This window comes from Drosophila montana, unplaced genomic scaffold, assembly GCF_035044405.1.
Source record: "Drosophila montana isolate Dmon_TW-CO22-7 unplaced genomic scaffold, ASM3504440v1 contig_2592_1, whole genome shotgun sequence".
Classification (NCBI taxonomy): domain Eukaryota; kingdom Metazoa; phylum Arthropoda; class Insecta; order Diptera; family Drosophilidae; genus Drosophila; species Drosophila montana.
This window is the reverse complement of record NW_026997456.1, coordinates 158,071-176,783: the sequence shown is the minus strand read 5'-3', so window position 1 is coordinate 176,783 and position 18,713 is coordinate 158,071. Positions and strand designations below refer to the sequence as shown.

The following is an 18,713-nucleotide window of genomic DNA, read 5'->3' as shown; positions in this document are numbered from 1 at the left end:
TATATATTTTCAGATATTTCTGATTTCTGTCCGGATTTCTGCGTCTTTTCTTTATTTATTTATTTTCTTTTAGGATTTTGCAGCGAACCAGTAACGAGACTGGGGCTGCACTTGAGGCGAAAATAGAAAAGCGTTGCGCACTCGCGTCTGCTTTACAATAAACTCGACAACTCGACGGCTCGACGACTCGACGCCTCTTTCCTCAGCCGCTGCTGCTGCTGCTGTAATTTTCCAACAGCTTTGCTGCCGTCCGTCTCGGCGCTAAACGTATCTGCGACTGCGGCAACCGAGCGACTGAGCGCTAGCCGAAAGTATCTAGAACTGGCAGCGGCAGCATTTGTTCTGTTCAGTTGCCGTTTCATACAACACGATTTTCATTCTTTATCTTTGGACTCGACGAAGCAAAAGAATTAAAACAAAACAAAACAAAAGCGAAAAACGAACAAGCGGTAGCCGACTCGAGTATCTATGTGAGCTAGCGCTAACAATGTCTGCGTATGTGTGTGCCTGTGTGTGTGGCTAGAAGCAGCAAAATCAAAACAAAACGAAAAACGTGCAACGGTAACAGCTAAAAGAGACGAGAAAACCCCACGAGACGGACACTTTTTATATACAGATTATGCTCAGCTGTTGGATGCACGCACACGGGGGGGAGGGAGAGGGGACTGGCCACGGCACAGATTGGATGGGTCAGTGGAAAAGTTAGTCCACAGTGTAACTAGCTTTTAGTTGATTGGTTTAAGCTAGTTCTTCCCCGGCTGTATCGATTGAGAACTAGTTAATTTCTTAGATTTCCTAGATTATGGAAATGGAACTAGTTCATTAGGTGCAGGCAATGAACCAGCTAATTTCTTAGCTAGCTTGAGCAGTCAGTAATTTAAAAATTTTGAAGAGTATATTTGTGGAAATGGAACTAGTTCATTCGGTTCAGGGAATGAACTAGTTAATTTCCTAGATTGAGCATACATTAACATACAATGAACTAGTTAATTTCCTAGATTGAGCAAACATGTCCGTAACTTAAATATTTAAAAGTGTAGATTTTTGGAAACGGAACTAGTTCATTCGGTTCAAGCATTGATGGGAATAAATTTATGACTAGTTCATAGATGGATTTACTGTTTTACAATGCGGAACAAGTTCATTCGCTTCAAGGAAGGATAAGAATAATGTACATATTTTCACAGTTGATATACTATTCTACTATTCTACGGAACTAGTTAATTTAGTTGTGGTTAGCGAACTTTCTCAACTTATTAAGTCCACTGTGTCAATTGAGCATGTGTGTCTGCAGATGGGTACAGCATGTCTCCATCATGGCCAGAGCATCACATCACATCACATCACATCACATCAACCGTGTGCTTCGCATGTTGTGCAAAAAAGAGGAACTAGAATCAAAACTCATTAAATGGCAGCAGAGCTGCGATATTGAACGAACGCTATCTGGTTTTTGAGGTTGGTCAACGGTAAACGTTGCAGTAGGAGGAATCTCAGCTACGCACGTCCAATGATTGCCGGCCATAACCGACTTGGCCAAGAGCAGAATGCGTTGAGATACAAAATGGAATAGACCTTATTGGAAACTCACTTATCCTTGCGCCTTTGATCTTTAAGGTAAGCATTTTATGGTTTTATTTCATAAAGTTTCATAGTTTCTTTCTAGATTATATGTCAAAAGTCAAAGGAACTTTTCCAACTGGCTAAGATTTTGAAATTTGTATATATTTCAGTGGGCGACTTCGTGTTGGTGTGCATGTGTGTGTGTGTGTGTGTGTGCTCACAGTTGAAGGTCACAAACTGATGGGCAAAGTAGCAAAGTGCAAGCTAATTGAGTTTTATTCTTTTATTGAGTTGCTGTCCGGCTATTTCCGTTGTGGGCGTCAACTTGATTGATGGATATGCTGCGAATGGGCGGCCTACATGCCCATTGCTGAAAACAGAGCTAATTGAAACCCGAAGGCGCCACCTAGCGGTAGTTTAAGTACAGATTTCTGAACAGTTTGTATCTGTATCTCGTTCCTCGTTCGTATCGGACAATGTGATGTAAGTTTTGCGCTATTGAGGGAATTTTTCTGAATTTTTTTATGCCCTGTATAAAAATTGGTGAAAATTATATATTGCAGCTGTTTGTCCTGACTGACTGACTGATTGACTGATTGGTGATCAACGCACAGCCCATACCGTAAGAGCTAGGAAGTTGAAATTTTTACTGTTTTTACCTTATGTGCTGAAAGTGCACTGTAAGACGGGATGGGTCTCGTTAGAATGAAACTTTTTGTCTGTGTGCATGTCTGCATATATGTATGTGCATATCATATATATATGTATGCATGTTTGTTTCTATATTTGCAAACTTGCATCCATACATATGCAAGCATGCATACATACATATGCACATACAAAAATATATATAAACATACGTACATACAAAAAAAAAATACCAAAACATAAATAAAAACAAAAAATAAAGCACTACACTACTAGCTAAGCATGAACAACTTCAGAGCCTACTTGAATTCTTGAGAATCGAGGAGTAGAGCACTTGCCAGTAATTCGTTTTATTTAAATTTGCAGCACAGCGACAAATAGGATTGGTAAGCGTTTTGTATTAGGAAACAAATAGGCATGCATACATATATACATAAATGCACACACACGCCCACACACACACATAAATAATACTTATATGCCTTCGTAAAAAAATGGTACCCTTAAATATCCTATACAGACATAGGTCGAAATTTCGCACTCCCATAACTCGGTCAAATCCCATCAGATTTTCACGAGGTTTGGATTTTTATACATAGTTTTCCCTCTAAATCAATCTGGCATTCAAATCTGACTACCTAAATTTTAGTCGAATTTCATGTCAAAATCTAACCCCTAAGATTCGTATATAGACATAGGTCGAAATTTCCCAACCTCATAACTCGGTCAAATCTCATCAGATTTTCACGAGGTTTCGATTTTTATACATAGTTTTCCCTCTAAATCAATCTGGCATTCAAATCTGACTACCTAAATTTTAGTCGAATTTCATGTCAAAATCTTACCCCTAGTTTCGTACATAGACATGGGTCGAAACTTCCCATTCGCATAACTCGGTCAAAACTCAACCGATTTTCATGAGAATTGGCTTTTTGTTCATGGTTTTCCCTCTAGATTAATCTGGTATTAAAATCTGACAACAAAATTTTTAGTCGGATTTTATGTTCAAATCTTACCCCTAGTTTCGTATATAGACATAGGTCGAAATTTCCCAACCTCATAACTCGGTCAAATCTCATCAGATTTTCACGAGGTTTCGATTTTTATACATAGTTTTCCCTCTAAATCAATCTGGCATTCAAATCTGACTACCTAAATTTTAGTCGAATTTCATGTCAAAATCTAACCCCTAAGATTCGTATATAGACATAGGTCGAAATTTCCCAACCCCATAACTCGGTCAAATCTCATCAGATTGTCACGAGGTTTGGATTTTTGTACATAGTTTTCCCTCTAGATCAATCTGGCATTCAAATCTGACTACCTAAATTTTAGTCGAATTTCATGTCAAAATCTTACCCCCAAGATTCGTATATAGACATAGGTCGAAATTTCCCAACCTCATAACTCGGTCAAATCTCATCAGATTTTCACGAGGTTTGGATTTTTGTACATAGTTTTCCCTCTAGATCAATCTGGCATTCAAATCTGACTACCTAAATTTTAGTCGAATTTCATGTCAAAATCTTACCTTTAAGATTCGTATATAGACATAGGTCGAAATTTCGAACCCCCATAACTCGGTCAAAACTCAACCGATTTCCATGAGGTTTGGCTTTTTGTGCATAGTTTTCCCTCCAGATCAATCTGACATTCAAATCTGACTACCTAAATTTTAGTCGAATTTCATGTCAAAATCTTACCCCCAAGATTCGTATATAGACATAGGTCGAAATTTCCCAACCCCATAACTCGGTCAAATCTCATCAGATTGTCACGAGGTTTGGATTTTAGTACATAGTTTTCCCTCTAGATCAATCTGGCATTCAAATCTGACTACCTAAATTTTAGTCGAATTTCATGTCAAAATCTTACCTTTAAGATTCGTATATAGACATAGGTCGAAATTTCCCAACCTCATAACTCGCTCAAATCTCATCAGATTTTCACGAGGTTTGGATTTTTGTACATAGTTTTCCCTCTAGATCAATCTGGCATTCAAATCTGACTACCTAAATTTTAGTCGAATTTCATGTCAAAATCTTACCCCTAAGATTCGTATATAGATATAGGTCGAAATTTCTAACCCGCATAACTCGGTTAAATCTCATCAGATTTTCACAAGGTTTGGATTTTTGTACATAGTTTTCCCTCTAGATCAATCTGGCATTCAAATCTGACTACCTAAATTTTAGTCGAATTTCATGTCAAAATCTTACCTTTAAGATTCGTATATAGACATAGGTCGAAATTTCGAACCCCCATAACTCGGTCAAAACTCAACCGATTTCCATGAGGTTTGGCTTTTTGTGCATAGTTTTCCCTCCAGATCAATCTGACATTCAAATCTGACTACCTAAATTTTAGTCGAATTTCATGTCAAAATCTTACCCCCAAGATTCGTATATAGACATAGGTCGAAATTTCCCAACCCCATAACTCGGTCAAATCTCATCAGATTGTCACGAGGTTTGGATTTTAGTACATAGTTTTCCCTCTAGATCAATCTGGCATTCAAATCTGACTACCTAAATTTTAGTCGAATTTCATGTCAAAATCTTACCCCCAAGATTCGTATATAGACATAGGTCGAAATTTCCCAACCTCATAACTCGGTCAAATCTCATCAGATTTTCACGAGGTTTCGATTTGTATACATAGTTTTCCCTCTAGATCAATCTGGCATTCAAATCTGACTACCTAAATTTTAGTCGAATTTCATGTCAAAATCTTACCTTTAAGATTCGTATATAGACATAGGTCGAAATTTCCCAACCTCATAACTCGCTCAAATCTCATCAGATTTTCACGAGGTTTGGATTTTTGTACATAGTTTTCCCTCTAGATCAATCTGGCATTCAAATCTGACTACCTAAATTTTAGTCGAATTTCATGTCAAAATCTTACCCCTAAGATTCGTATATAGATATAGGTCGAAATTTCTAACCCGCATAACTCGGTTAAATCTCATCAGATTTTCACAAGGTTTGGATTTTTTTTACAGAGTTTTCCCTCTAGATCAATCTGGCATTCAAATCTGACTACCTAAATTTTAGTCGAATTTCATGACAAAATCTTACCCCTAAGATTCGTATATAGACATAGGTAGAAATTTCCCACCCCCATAACTCGGTCAAATCTCATCAGATTTTCACGAGGTTTGGATTTTTGTACATAGTTTTCCCTCTAGATCAATCTGGCATTCAAATCTGACTACCTAAATTTTAGTCGAATTTCATGTCAAAATCTTACCCCTAAGATTCGTATATAGATATAGGTCACAATTTCTAACCCGCATAACTCGGTCAAATCTCATCAGATTTTCACGAGGTTTGGATTTTTTTACACAGTTTTCCCTCTAGATCAATCTGGCATTCAAATCTGACTACCTAAATGTTAGTCGAATTTCATGTCAAAATCTTACCCCTAAGATTCGTATATAGACATAGGTACAAATTTCCCACCCCCATAACTCGGTCAAATCTCATCAGGTTTGGAGGTTTGGATTTTTTACATAGTTTTCCCTCTAGTTCAATCTGGCATTAAAATCTGACCACCTAAATTTTAGTTGAATTTCATGTCAAAATCTAAGATTCGTATATAGACATAGTACAATATTTCACGGTATGTAGACTATTTCTAATAAATACATGTACATTTATATTTTTAATTTGAACGTTTGAATGCAAGTATATTATATATACTTTAATGGCTTTTAATGTTTTTATGTGAGTATTGTAGACATCAGTTTGAGTACAGAGCGTCTCGTTTGGTTCTGATATTAAGTAACTCTCTATCGCGCTCTCTTCCTCTCCTCTCCCTCTCTCTCTCTTTGACCTTGTGCGTCATTTTGTTGTGAAAATAACAATAATCATGTAAACGCAAAAAGAATGCGGGACGAGGGCTGCTACATAAATATAATATTTGATATTTGCTCGGGCATTTCGTTGGCCTTTTGTGAGTTAAGTTGAGTAATCATTATTGTGCAGCTGTCTCTCCGCGTCAACCTTGCGACTGCTTTATTCAATGATTTATGTCATAATTACTTTAATCAATATGCAGGATATGCGGCGTATGATTGATGCGAATGTCGGTCCATCGCATATTGTCCATACGTCAGGTATGCATTATTAATGCGCATATTTTGGCCATGAGAACAAGTGAACAAGATAACAAAAACAAAATTCTGAAGAAGAAATACACATTTGGCAAAAAACATTTTCTCTTCAGGCGTGTCAAATCCCAAAAGTAACATAATAAATTCTAGTGTAAACAAAAAGAGGGCCAGACATTTGTATACTAAATCGACTCAGTTCATCTTCCTGGTTCGACATTTTTTCTCAATACGGTAAAAAAAATCTCTCTCAATCTTTCCCTCGCTCGTTCTTACATCGATTTATTTTTCCGCTCAACTGCACGCTCATCCTTACTCTTGATTGCTTACGTACTAAAAGCCGTAAGTTCCATGCATTCATAAGAATCGCATAGAAAGGTGACGCATGCAAAAATGGAAAGCAGCTGGCAAGAAAAATATTGAGTATGTGATCAAATGTTCCTTGTGAACTTGATTGAAACCTTTTTAAGTCTTTTTGCTTTGAACTAGAATAAAAAGCATTTGTCACCTCATTTTATGACCTGCATTAATAAGAACAAATTGCAAAAGTGCAAACACAACACAATTCAAAGCCATAAAAGTGTTTTTGGCATTAATGAGAATCGCATAGAAAGGTGACGCATGCAAAAGAGGAAAGCAGCTAGCAAGAAAAATATTGAGTATGCGATCAAATGTTCCTTTATTGAAACCTTTAAGTCTTTTTGCTTTGAACTAGAATAAAAAGCATTTGTTACCTCATTTTATGACCTGCATTAATAAGAACAAATTGCAAAAGTGCAAAGACAATACAATTCAAAGCCATAAAAGTGTTTTCGGCTTTTATAAAGCGGCCCTCGAATGTTTGGCTGCTGTTGGGTTTTTGCAGGCATTCGCTAAAATGTGTTTGTTGCGTGGGCTGGGCTCATAATACTATCAATGAAAGTGGATTAAGCACCTCACACACCTGAAATACTCAATTGCAACCTACTTTCATTGCAGCCAACAACGAAGCCTGGAAAACAACAACTGGAAAACTAGATGCAACGCTTGAAACCATGTCAATATTAGTTACGCCCACTTAACCAATGTAAGAGGGCGTGGCCTGCACAACAATGTGTTGACGAGGATGCGTAATTTTGTTGCAAGGCTGCGGCTAACTAACAATGTTAACAACAGCTATTGTAAAAGCTTCATAATATAAAGTACTTTGTTTCCTGGCAGCTTTGTAATTTAATTGGGAGCTGCGGCAAATAAAATGCCGGTTAATGGAATGGAGACGGCCAGGGAAGCTATCAGGGCTGAAGGGAGATCTCCAGTTGATGTTCCAAATTTGGCCTAAAGCAACTTGATTGGCATAAGCAAAGCAAAAAGCTGGCATCTGTTTGTTGCAACACGCGTCGCAATTAGCGATGACAATTAAGACAGCAATCAGATTAAAGTGCATCAAAAGAGGGGGGAACAGGTGAACAGAGAAGGAGCCAGAGACAGAGCGTTGCACGTAAACTGACACAAAATGGCAATGAAAATGACGACCAAGTTGAAGTTGATGTTGACTCATGCCAGAAAAGTAAATTAGCGACAGACACGCAGTCAGTCAGACAGACTAATGGACAGCCCGGCAAGAGCGAGGGGTTGGGTTGAGTTAACTAAATAAATAACTTAATCAGCGGTGCAGCAAGCACAATTAGAATTGTATTAGATTTAATTTGTGGCGCATGGCTAACAGCAAGTAGGCAGCCGAGAGCAATGAGGGGGAGATTTGCGTGTTGCAAGTGCCACTCAATTAAGTTAACTAAACTTCATTCGCAGAAGTCGAAGCGGAGGAGGAAACAAAAGCTAATATAAATTTAAATTATGCGTAGTGAAAATAATTTATCAGCTGCAAACAGCCCGAGCCAGCTGAAAAATAATCAAGGCCTGCTGTTAAAACATAATTGATTTAAGCTACGATAAGCACAGCTAATGAGAATTGCCGAGAGAGGTGGATTGAATGAGAATCGCAGAGAGCGAACGCAAAACAGCTGACTGTATAATTACGCAGAAAAATGGTATAACAACAAGTTAATAGCTCGATAGATGGATATTAAAAACAAGAACGACTTTCTCCGGATTTATACCCTCGCATAATTATAGTTTTTGGTTTCGCTGATATGTGGAAGTATAGTGAAGCTTATAATTGCTAAGTTTGGTGAAGATATCTTTTGCATATACATTATAACGCACTCAGAGTATAACGAGTATCAAGAGTACGAATTTTTGCCGCATTCCAGGCCAGTGAGCTGCAGCAGATAAGAAAGAGTTCTCGACGTTAATGTCGTCGACCGATGCCGTTTTTGAGGTCATTCGGCTGACATTTAGCTACAGGCAAGCAGACTACAAAAGCCTATTTGCAATGCGAGATACTTCTACGAATTTATTGAAAATAATTGAGCCATAAAATAATGCGCAACAAACCAAACAATTCAATATTTTCTGTGGGCGGGCGCAAATGTCATGCGGAAACCAATTGACAGTTTTTGTTGTTTAAATTGATTTTAAGAGAACAAAAAACATTCTGGATTGTAGGCAGCTTGTAATTTGCATAATCCTAAGTGTTAAATAACAAAATACTTACGCACAATAATATTAAAATAAATCAAAATCAAAGCTGACCATTTAAAAACCTGATATCTCAGGATCTGCGCTAACGAAAACACGGAAATTACTTTTATGCAAAACAATATAAAACTTTGCAACTGTTTACATGGTCACACTGAACAGCAACATGCTGGTCACACATTGATTAAGGCGCTTTCTTCACAGCTATCATTATGTGTGCTTTATATTGGCAAGCACAGCTAATGAGAATTGCCGAGAGAGGCGGTATTGTGACCCTCACGTCGCATTAGGGTCAAGATGACTAACACACATACGTATCGTAAGTGTATTCATCGATGTTTATATTATATAGCTATATATATATATATGGTGGGTATTTTTATTTGACATATTTGTATTTGCGAACGTGTTTGTTTTTGGGCACTTTAGATTTAGCTAAAGGGCATCTCATAGTCGAGCGGAGTATTGTATTTACTTTTCTATACGCTTTCGTTGCGCTTTGTTGTTGCTGCGTTCAATTTAAACTTTGGCGTCCAAGCACGTTGCAAATTACGTGGCCCTTGAAGGTGACAGCGTCAAGAGAATTGCATTTTATGATGACTTGGCATCATAATGTAAAACCTCGTTAGCTGCCCCAAAGCTGTCAACGGGGTGTGCGTGTGCGTGTGTGTGTGTGGAGGGAGTTGGGGATTTGAAGGTTGACCTGGGAGCAACTAAGCTGAGCATAAAAACAAGTCAATTATGTTTCCCATTATTAACTGTATTTGTAAAAGCAGACTTTGGTTAAGATACATCCCGACATTGGCATAGTTCGAACCCGAATTATAATTTTCAGATACATAGCTGTATCTTAAGGCCAGGCGAATTCCAAACCGGCCTTCAAACTAATCGGTTTTAAGGGAAATTATAAAATTATTAGAATCTGAATTGGTTCTTTTTCTGGAATACTCTTTTTATTTCAGATTTTCGACGTTTAAACATATAATCGAATTGGCATAATTTATTGATTCATAATCATTAAATATCGTTAACATGCAAATCGATCCCAATTACGAATCCAATTTTAATCCCAAATCTCTTGTCGTTTGTTATGCAAGCCACAAAGATGATGTGAAAAAACAGACTGGGAGAAAAAACAAACAACAAATGGAAATTTGTAAACTTGTCGATGCAACTTCAATTCCATGACGTTTGAGTAATTGTGATGCAAATGCGAAAGAAATGCATAATGCAACATAAGGAAAAAACAATAAACAAAAGATGAAACAATTGACAATGGGAGACGGAGACGTAGACGGATTCGGATTCGGATTGGGCGATGGGCATCTTTATAAATTAATTAAAAAGGCGTGACATAATAATCTGGCAGGCCGCATTTGCATAATTACCTGCAAGCAGGCGATGCCAGTAAAAAACAAGCGCACAACAAAAGAGAGAGAGGGACAGAAAGAGAGAGAGAGAGAGAAAAACACACACATTAGCTTTGGCATTACAATAATCTTTATTGCAATTACGTTCATGTCCAACGATTTGCTACCTGAATTTATGTTGTTGATGTCGGAAAAACTGGAAAACTCGGCCAACCGAGAAACTTGGATAATGCGACTTTCGATTCGATACGGAAATCGCTTAAAGCGTGCAAGTTCTTTAACTTTTGTTGCTAATGGTTATAGATTTTCTCATAGTTGATGTTTTTTTGGTTTTTGTTGTACCTGGCGACAGTTTGGTTGTTTGCCCTTTGACGAGTTGAAAGTTTGCCAACTGGCCAAACGGCTTCGGGCCATATGCGAGTTATGTCAGAAATACATTTGCAAAATGAAAGAGCTGGGGCGGAAAAGGGGTCAAATATAGTGGAAAATGGAAGAGATGGGGAGGAAAGGGGTTAAATAGAGTGCGGCTGTTATTGATAAACAAGCATGAATATTGCAGATGCGGATGCAGCCGACTGTGCAATACACTTTATCGACAAGCTTTATGCTTTAATCAGACTGGAATATCAGAAACTTTAACAAAATATTGACCGGGTTTGCGCTGGTCTCGCATTCAGAACTATGATATTTCTGGTCTCCCATTTACAGTTTCACCAACTTATTAAAATTCAATCGATACATTTCCTTTACATTCATCATCCACTTATAGCCCCCCAACTCTATCAAAGCAATAATTCATGACACCATTTAGAAAGGCTGTCAATAAAGTATCTCCTTCTCGGCAGAGAGGCCTCATCTCTCAGTAACGAAACCAAGCAAAAAAGTATCTCAATACAAAAAATTACAAGAGCGAGTGACAAAAATGCAGCTGCTGCCACGCCCCTACTCCCCCTTTCTGCCCCCTACGCGGTTAACAACAATGCGACAGAGGGGCATCAGAAAAGCTGGGTTCGACAGCTGCCACAGAAAATTTGGTTGCCTTATTTGTGCATACCCTGTACATATTGTTGCAAGAAGGTAAAATAGACCAACAATTTTGTATAGTTGTGTTTAATAATAAACACAATTGTAGATTATAGGGTATTTACCAGTCGACCACTTTACACCTCTTGCTTGTCAGCGTTGCCTTATTTGTGCATACCCTGTACCCATAGTTGGCAAGAAGGTATATTGCAGTTGTCCAAATGTTTTACATAACATAGACCAACAATTTTGAATAGTTGTATTCATTAATAAACACAATTGCAGACTAAGACATTTCTGAGCTGGTTATAGGGTATTTAGCAGTCGACCACTTGCCACCTCTCTTGCTTGTCAGCTTTCTTCGTAATCATTGCGAGTGCTGCGCAGCACCTGACGTGCGTCTGCCCCATCAATTCTCAATGCTCTCAAAGTGCTTATGGCACACTTTTCGGCACATTTTCGGATACCCTTTGTGCACTTTGGCCTGTCTGCTGTCTGAATAGAAACGGCTTAAGCCTAAGCTCTTCAGATGCCCTTCGTTGTTGTTTTAATGCTATTGTTGCCGATGCTAATGTTGTTATTGACAGCCAACAAACAACAAGGACAGCTACAACAATGAAAGTCAGCAGGAGGAGGAGGAGGGCCATCGACGCAGGTCTGACATTTTGTGACAATTCGCGTAGGTTCGGCTACGTCATCCACTCCGATGCCGCAACAAATGCTCTGGATACGACTCGACAGACATATAGACGCAGGCGGGGGGCATTGGAGACATCAGAGCCAGGGCAAAGCCACCGGCACAGGAAGGAAGGAAGGAACCGACCAACTCCACCAACTGACGCGACAATTTTGAATTGCAGGGAACGGGCGGCGAAGTTGACAGCTGACAATCGACGTCGAAAAGTCGCACGTTTCGCTATTTAAAGGCTATTTTCGGATTTATCGATTAAATGAATACTTGGACTGAGTAGAATGGGAATAAATTATAAATAAAGTCGGCTCGTTGCATTATTGATAGGCCAGAGATAATAGATTTTGAATATCGCTCATACGCCACGTTGTGTTATTCGTAGGAAAAACCAATTGACGACAATTGTGAATCATTTCGAATGAAAAGCAATTTCGGGAAATTGTCAACATGAAAAGAAAAGATAAGGAAAACAAAATGCAAGCAGAAAAGTGAAAGAGATTACAGCGAAAATAAAAAATTAAACCAGAAGAAGAGATTTATGAAGCGTGAGCCAAAAGAAAAGCATAAATTTGCCGTGCTTCGCTAAAAGGGGCAGGGGGAGGGGGAGAGGGAGGGTGTGGGGGTGGGGGTGAGTGTAGTTAAGCGAACGTGAAAAAGTTGAACTTTATTCAGGGCCAGTTGCCTTGGCAATGGACTAAAAGCAAGATAAACCTTGAGGGCGTAGTTGCATTTGAAGGTTCGAGCGGGAAAAACTAAAAAAGCTTCTAGAACTTTTCACGTTTCACGAATGTCGCAACGGAAATTGACTTTATAGGTCGCCTGACCTTTTGCCTGGCGAATGCAAAGTGCCAAATTAAAGTCACAGAAACTATTGAATATTGATATCATGTGAAATTTTAAATAAAAATCGAGCGCTGATCTGTAACGGTCTACAAAAAAATAATATCCATATAAACGAGCACAGCTATAATTAAAAGAAGAGAGAGAGAGGGACAAACTATTACGGTTAATTATGGTCTCTGCTGCGGTTGGTACAATTAACTAGCGCAGCGCTGCGATTCCAGATGAGCGATAAAATCTTAAAACATTATTTGTTTTTGTAATTTCACTGTATTTAATTGCACTAAATACTTATTTATACTCATTCCTTTTACATGTATAACAATTATGAGCAATTAGCAAATATTTAATATCTAATTAGTGTACTTCGAAGCATTTGCATTTCCAATTGGAGACCATAAAAATTATAACTGGCAAAAACCAAATTGCAAGCGAAGCCAAAATGCAGTTTCCAGTTAGAAGTTGGAACATGGCATTGTCATGGCAACAACAACAAAAACAACAACAATAGAATAATAGCAAGGGCGTGCAAACAAAACGCACGGCTGACTGAGCCAACAACAAAAGTACGAAAGCACAAAGAGCAGACAGAACAACAGCAAATCTCTCTCTCTCTCTCTCTCTCTCTCTCTTTATCTGACATTTCTGTACCTCGACTCTCGCTCTCTCTCTGTTAATGATGCTGAGCAAGTTCAACCAGCTGCTTCAACTACAACAACAACAACAACACTAGCAGACAGCGCAACGTTGTCACGTTAAACGATTGAATTAAATTAAGGCAAATTCGCACAATAAATTTAATACACAGCACTTAGAGGCGAAGCGAACAAGAAATTCTAAAAATAAAACTTTTGATAAGCCGGCCGAATGTGACGTTAGTCGCAGTGTCGCAGCGGCGCCGACGCAATAAGCTAAAAATAACGCAAAAACCTGCGACTGCGTGTCTAAAGAGAGCATGATGCAGGGGGGAGGGAGGAGGACTAGAGTCTACTGGGCAGCACTTGTGTCCGCAAGCCAAAAATGAGTATCGAGTACATTGTGTATAGAGGCATGCACTCATACATACTCATACAAACATTTGAAAAGTAGAGCGCGCCAGTATTTACCGTTGTTGTGAAAAGCTAAAAGCGGTTGACATGACATGCTGAAAACTAAAACTGAACGAAAACTAAGCAGCTGCATCGTCATTTGCTTTTATCAGCTTTTCACACAGAAATTAACACCAAGCAGATAAACAGAAACAAAGTCTGTACTCAAACGGAGGAGGATCTTGTGCTCATTTTTCATGTACACACAAAATTATCAGTTGGGTAAATTGTTTACCATTTACTGAATGCAATTCATTTGTTGGACTTGTGTACTTACGAGTGCGGTTTAAATTGTTTTGCAATGATTTATAAACTTTTGTCAATTACTCGATATCACTGTAGCGTCACGCCGGTGATTCAATCGACTCACCAGTCGGTCGATTGGAGCGAAACAAATTATGTACAGCCGCAGCGGTACATTTGAACACGCATTGGTGAGCTTTTTTTCACTGGCACTAACACAGACGCAGCAACAATAACAAAACGCGGCGGAAACGCAATGCAAGCCGAAAACAAAAGCTCAGCTTAACACTAACAACTGTGACGCGACGCGACGCAGCAGCCAGAACTTTAATTTACCAACATGAACCGACGTCGAGCAGCGCAGACAAAAGACTGAGCTGAAGTTGCGCCAATGCCGAAGCCGAAGCCACAGCCACAAGAGACGAACGATAACAATCGAGTGCGAGTGCGAGTGCGAGTGCGACTGCGAGTGCTCGAGCTGCTCTCCGCTTCGAGCATGTGGTGAATGCGGGTGTGTGGGCGGGCGGGTGTTGTTGTAAGTGCAGTGCGGGAGAGCAGCAAGAAACAATTGCTTAAAAGGGAAAGGATCGCGGTTAGTCAAAAATTGTAATGCGAACTTGTCAATGTCATGCGAGAGCGCCAGCAAAAGACTACCAAAAGAAAGAGAGACAGAGAGAGAGACGGGTAGAGCGTAAATCAAATTCTTTAATGAGAGCTTTATGCAGCTCCAATTGCTGAAGTAATTTCTAACATTTGCAGACCAATGTCACAGAGACATTAACATTGATGAGCTCAAATTGAATATATCTGTCCGACTGGATTCTAGTGCTAATAAGGTGGTTGGCAATGCGGGTACCGTTAGACGCCAATGGCTGGCTGGACGGATAGATTATTGGCTCGATGGACGCGGAAATGTGAATAGCGATAGAAAATTGCTTTATGCACCGTTTTCACGTTTGCTCCAAATGCCAATGTTGGTTCTCTTGGTGGTTCTCTAGCCAACCAATCAGCAGTCAGCAGTCCGCAGTCCGCATCCGCAAGTTCAATGCCATTCTACGACTGCAGTCAACAGCACTTAAACGACTACTAGTATTTACTGAAGTTAACTGAAATTTGGAATGCAAGTTGTAAGATAAACATAAACAAGGCGCGTGGCAGCTATAAATGCAAAGCACACCCACACACACAAACACACACTCACATATTTATGGCGTAGGATGTAAAAAGACTGCAGAGTTTTGCGCAGGCGAAAAGAGCAGGCAGAATGTTAAAGCTTTGCGCAAATTTAAGTTTGACCTGCGAGGGATTGCATTCAATCGATAGATTGCAATAGACTAACGAACAGGTGTAGTCTCAATCAAAGAGGGGGCAGAGAAGAAGATAATAATAATAATTGACTGATCGGAGCTTTTTGGGATTTCAGCTCGTTGAGTATATTCCTCGCAAAAGTGAATTATTTTTTAACTTACCCGAGTATCCCCTTCATATTGTTTAATTTAGCACATGACTCACCTGCAAAGAAACAGAAAAGGTAAGACAACAAATTAGAAGCATATTTGTTTTAAGCATGTAAATAAATTAAGTCTTAACACAAAATGTCACTTAAAAATGTCGCAGCAAATAAAACCAAATCAAATTCAAGCCTTTTAGCAAGTCAATGTCGAGAAAAACGGCAAACAAAATTAACTAATTAATTAGAGCAGCAGCAGCAGCGCTGATAAGAGCCAAAGGCAAAACAAAAGCAAAGTGAATAAAAAGGGCTCGCTGTAACGGAAACTTTAGCAAAAACTAACTTCAAAGCTCTGCCCGTCACTCAAAAGATGCACGACTGAAGGGAGGGCGGGCGGTGCGGCGAGAGCGGCGAGTGTTCAGAGCGAGGAAGAGAAACGTTTTTATGTGCGTGTGTTGGCGCGTAGGGTATTTAATCGTCTCTTTTGCGGTTCTGACTTATGAGACCTGACAAAGCAGCTACATTTAGCAGGTTTCTGTGTTTGAATGCTCGTTCGCAAAAAAAAAAGATTTTTAATATCAAAGCGGACTTCTGCGTAGTTTTTCCGTTCTTATATTTAAGGATTGAGCTACTTCTGCATCACCTTGTCCGAAACTCGGGCGATTTCCATATTGAACAGGGTCGTTACGAGCTTTATAACGTTGACAACCTCTTTCGGCTAATACACTTTGCATATCAAAAAGTCATCTGGGTTTTCATGTCACATGCAAATTGCGAAAAACCGGCGAAAACTTTTATATAACCATTTAAGCACGAGCCAAAAACTTTGAGCCCTGCGACGGTTCGGCGAATGTAATTATGCAGATTTATTGCGCATCAAAAAGCCTTGTTTGTTGCAGTAAGAAGAAGGAAAGGTAACAACAACCTGTTTGTGGGCGCTTACCTCAGTAGGGATTTCCTCAACAAAAACAACTTGCGCTGGACAAATGCTGCGATCAGGTGACAACTGGACTTTCGACATTTACTATTTGGTTCTTGGACTTTGAAATTTCCATACAAAGTGATGCGAAAAAAAATTGTCCGACGTTTTCTATTGTGTGTGTGTGTGTGTGTTTTCTTTTTTTTTTTGTTTGTGTTTGTGTGTGTGTGCGGCAAGCAACAAGAAACGTTCAACAATTGTCGGGATAGGGAAATTTGATAAAAGACTGAGTCTATTTAAAGCAAATTTTGAAACTCGAACCGTTGGCCTACTCGATCAGAATGATTATCCCATTTGTCAGGTGTTCGCCAGCACCAATCTAACCTATCTTTGGGGTATTCATATTGTTTCTCCGCAGGCAACGGGCGACGGATTAACGAGACGAAGAGTGCGCAATGCGCCCCCCCCTCCCCCTTCCGGATGCAGCGACGCCAACGCTAGCGGCGACGGCGACGCCGACGTTGTTTGCGGCCTACGTATTGCAGTCAAAAGAACCAAAGCAAAACGAACGATCAAAAAGTAAACAAAATTAACAGGCACTGATCGAATACGAAATACCACGCAATAGAATTTTTCGAATATATATCACACTTGAAAAATTGTTTTAAAATATAAATGGATCAATTCTATATAATGGCATTTACTATACAGTGACATTAGAAATTTAGATTATTAGAGACAGTGATCGAATTTGAATTACCCTTTAAAAAAATAAAGAATTTTATAAATAAATAAATATTTTATAAAAAAATAAATACAATAGCATTTAGAGTATTAGAGAACTGGTTTTTTGCTATTTGTTAAAAATTGATCACACATGAAATACCCCGCACGACACAACTTTTTGCTTTTACAGTAGTAAACCCCATTCGTTCGACGCTTATACAGGGTATTTACATGCAAACAGTATTTGTTGTCAGTTGCCTCTTGCCAGCATTCAGTCAATCAGCCACTCAGTCAATCAGTCAGTCAGTCAGTCAGACGAATTTACTGTCTCTATGTCCCTGTCTGCCTCCTTCTCCCACTTCTCCCCCCTTCTCAGTTAATGGCCGCAGCAGAAACCACCAAACAATCAGTTGGCAATTTTCTTTTATAACCAAATGAATGTTGAAATACTTTAACTGTTATTTCGTGCATACGTGCATATAACCGTTATAATACGGTTAAAAGGCAACGCTCTGACAGGGACCAGAGCAGTGGAAGCGCGGGGAGAGGGGAGCGGGGAAGCGTATGGAAACACAATTATGTTGGATCACTCACGTTTGCGAAGGATACGCAGAGAAACATAAACCAAAAGCAGCCACAGGTAAATGGCAAAGTGTGTACTCACGTATGCGTGGGTGTCGAATTTGTTGTGTGCGTGTGTGTGTTTGTGTGTGTGTGCGTGGTGTTTGCTGCTGTCAGAACGGATCCACAATTGGATATAGCGAAAAAATGAATCGCGTTTTTCGAAAGTATCACAATTAAGATGAGGTTATATTCGTGAGAGAACAGAAGATGAAATACCCTGGCGAACTATTCCTGGACTCTTACTAGTATTTAACATACGATATATTTGACATTAATGTTACGTAACACTGATATCGATGACATATCGATAGACAGCTGTTAACAGGGGAGAAACACTGAAACTGAATAAATTCAATTGTAGGTGGTTCACAATAATATGTGTTAGCTGGATGCTGATAAAGCTTTTACAACCATGTCGACTGATATCGATCAGGAATATACCAAATTGACTGGCTCTTTACACATTTAATGACAAATTTTAACTAGGCTCTATTTGGGCACTGAAAAAATGAGTTTTTGCGATTATTGAATCAATATATTCCAAGAAATAGCTCATTTTGCATTCAACGCAATTTCCAGACGAAAACTTCACTTGTCATACTCGTTAGGGAGAGGAAACTGAACTTCAGAGCACATTTAACTACTCAAAGGGATAGATAGACACTAAGCCTGGGCCACACAATGACTTGGAACTCTTGGAACTACCGAAAAACCACTCACAAATTCAAGTAAATGTAAATACGTAAGCTCCCATGGAGAAGAAGTAGAAGAAGAAGAAGCAGAGGATGGCGACTCTCCAAAAAGTGGCAACAACAAATGCAGCAGGACAAGAATGAA

General features: G+C 39.2%; 1 protein-coding gene and 1 long non-coding RNA gene across 7 annotated transcripts in view; one reads left to right on the top strand and one right to left on the bottom strand.

The window, feature by feature from the left end:
• Window positions 1-18,713, bottom strand: part of LOC135429145 (supervillin-like) — a 111,940-nt gene that overhangs the window by 63,277 nt on the left and 29,950 nt on the right. The window lies entirely within an intron of this gene.
• LOC135429156 (uncharacterized) lies at window positions 16,713-17,202 on the top strand. Its single transcript, XR_010436375.1, has 2 exons — window positions 16,713-16,887; window positions 16,945-17,202. It is a non-coding gene; the product is annotated as an uncharacterized LOC135429156 (long non-coding RNA).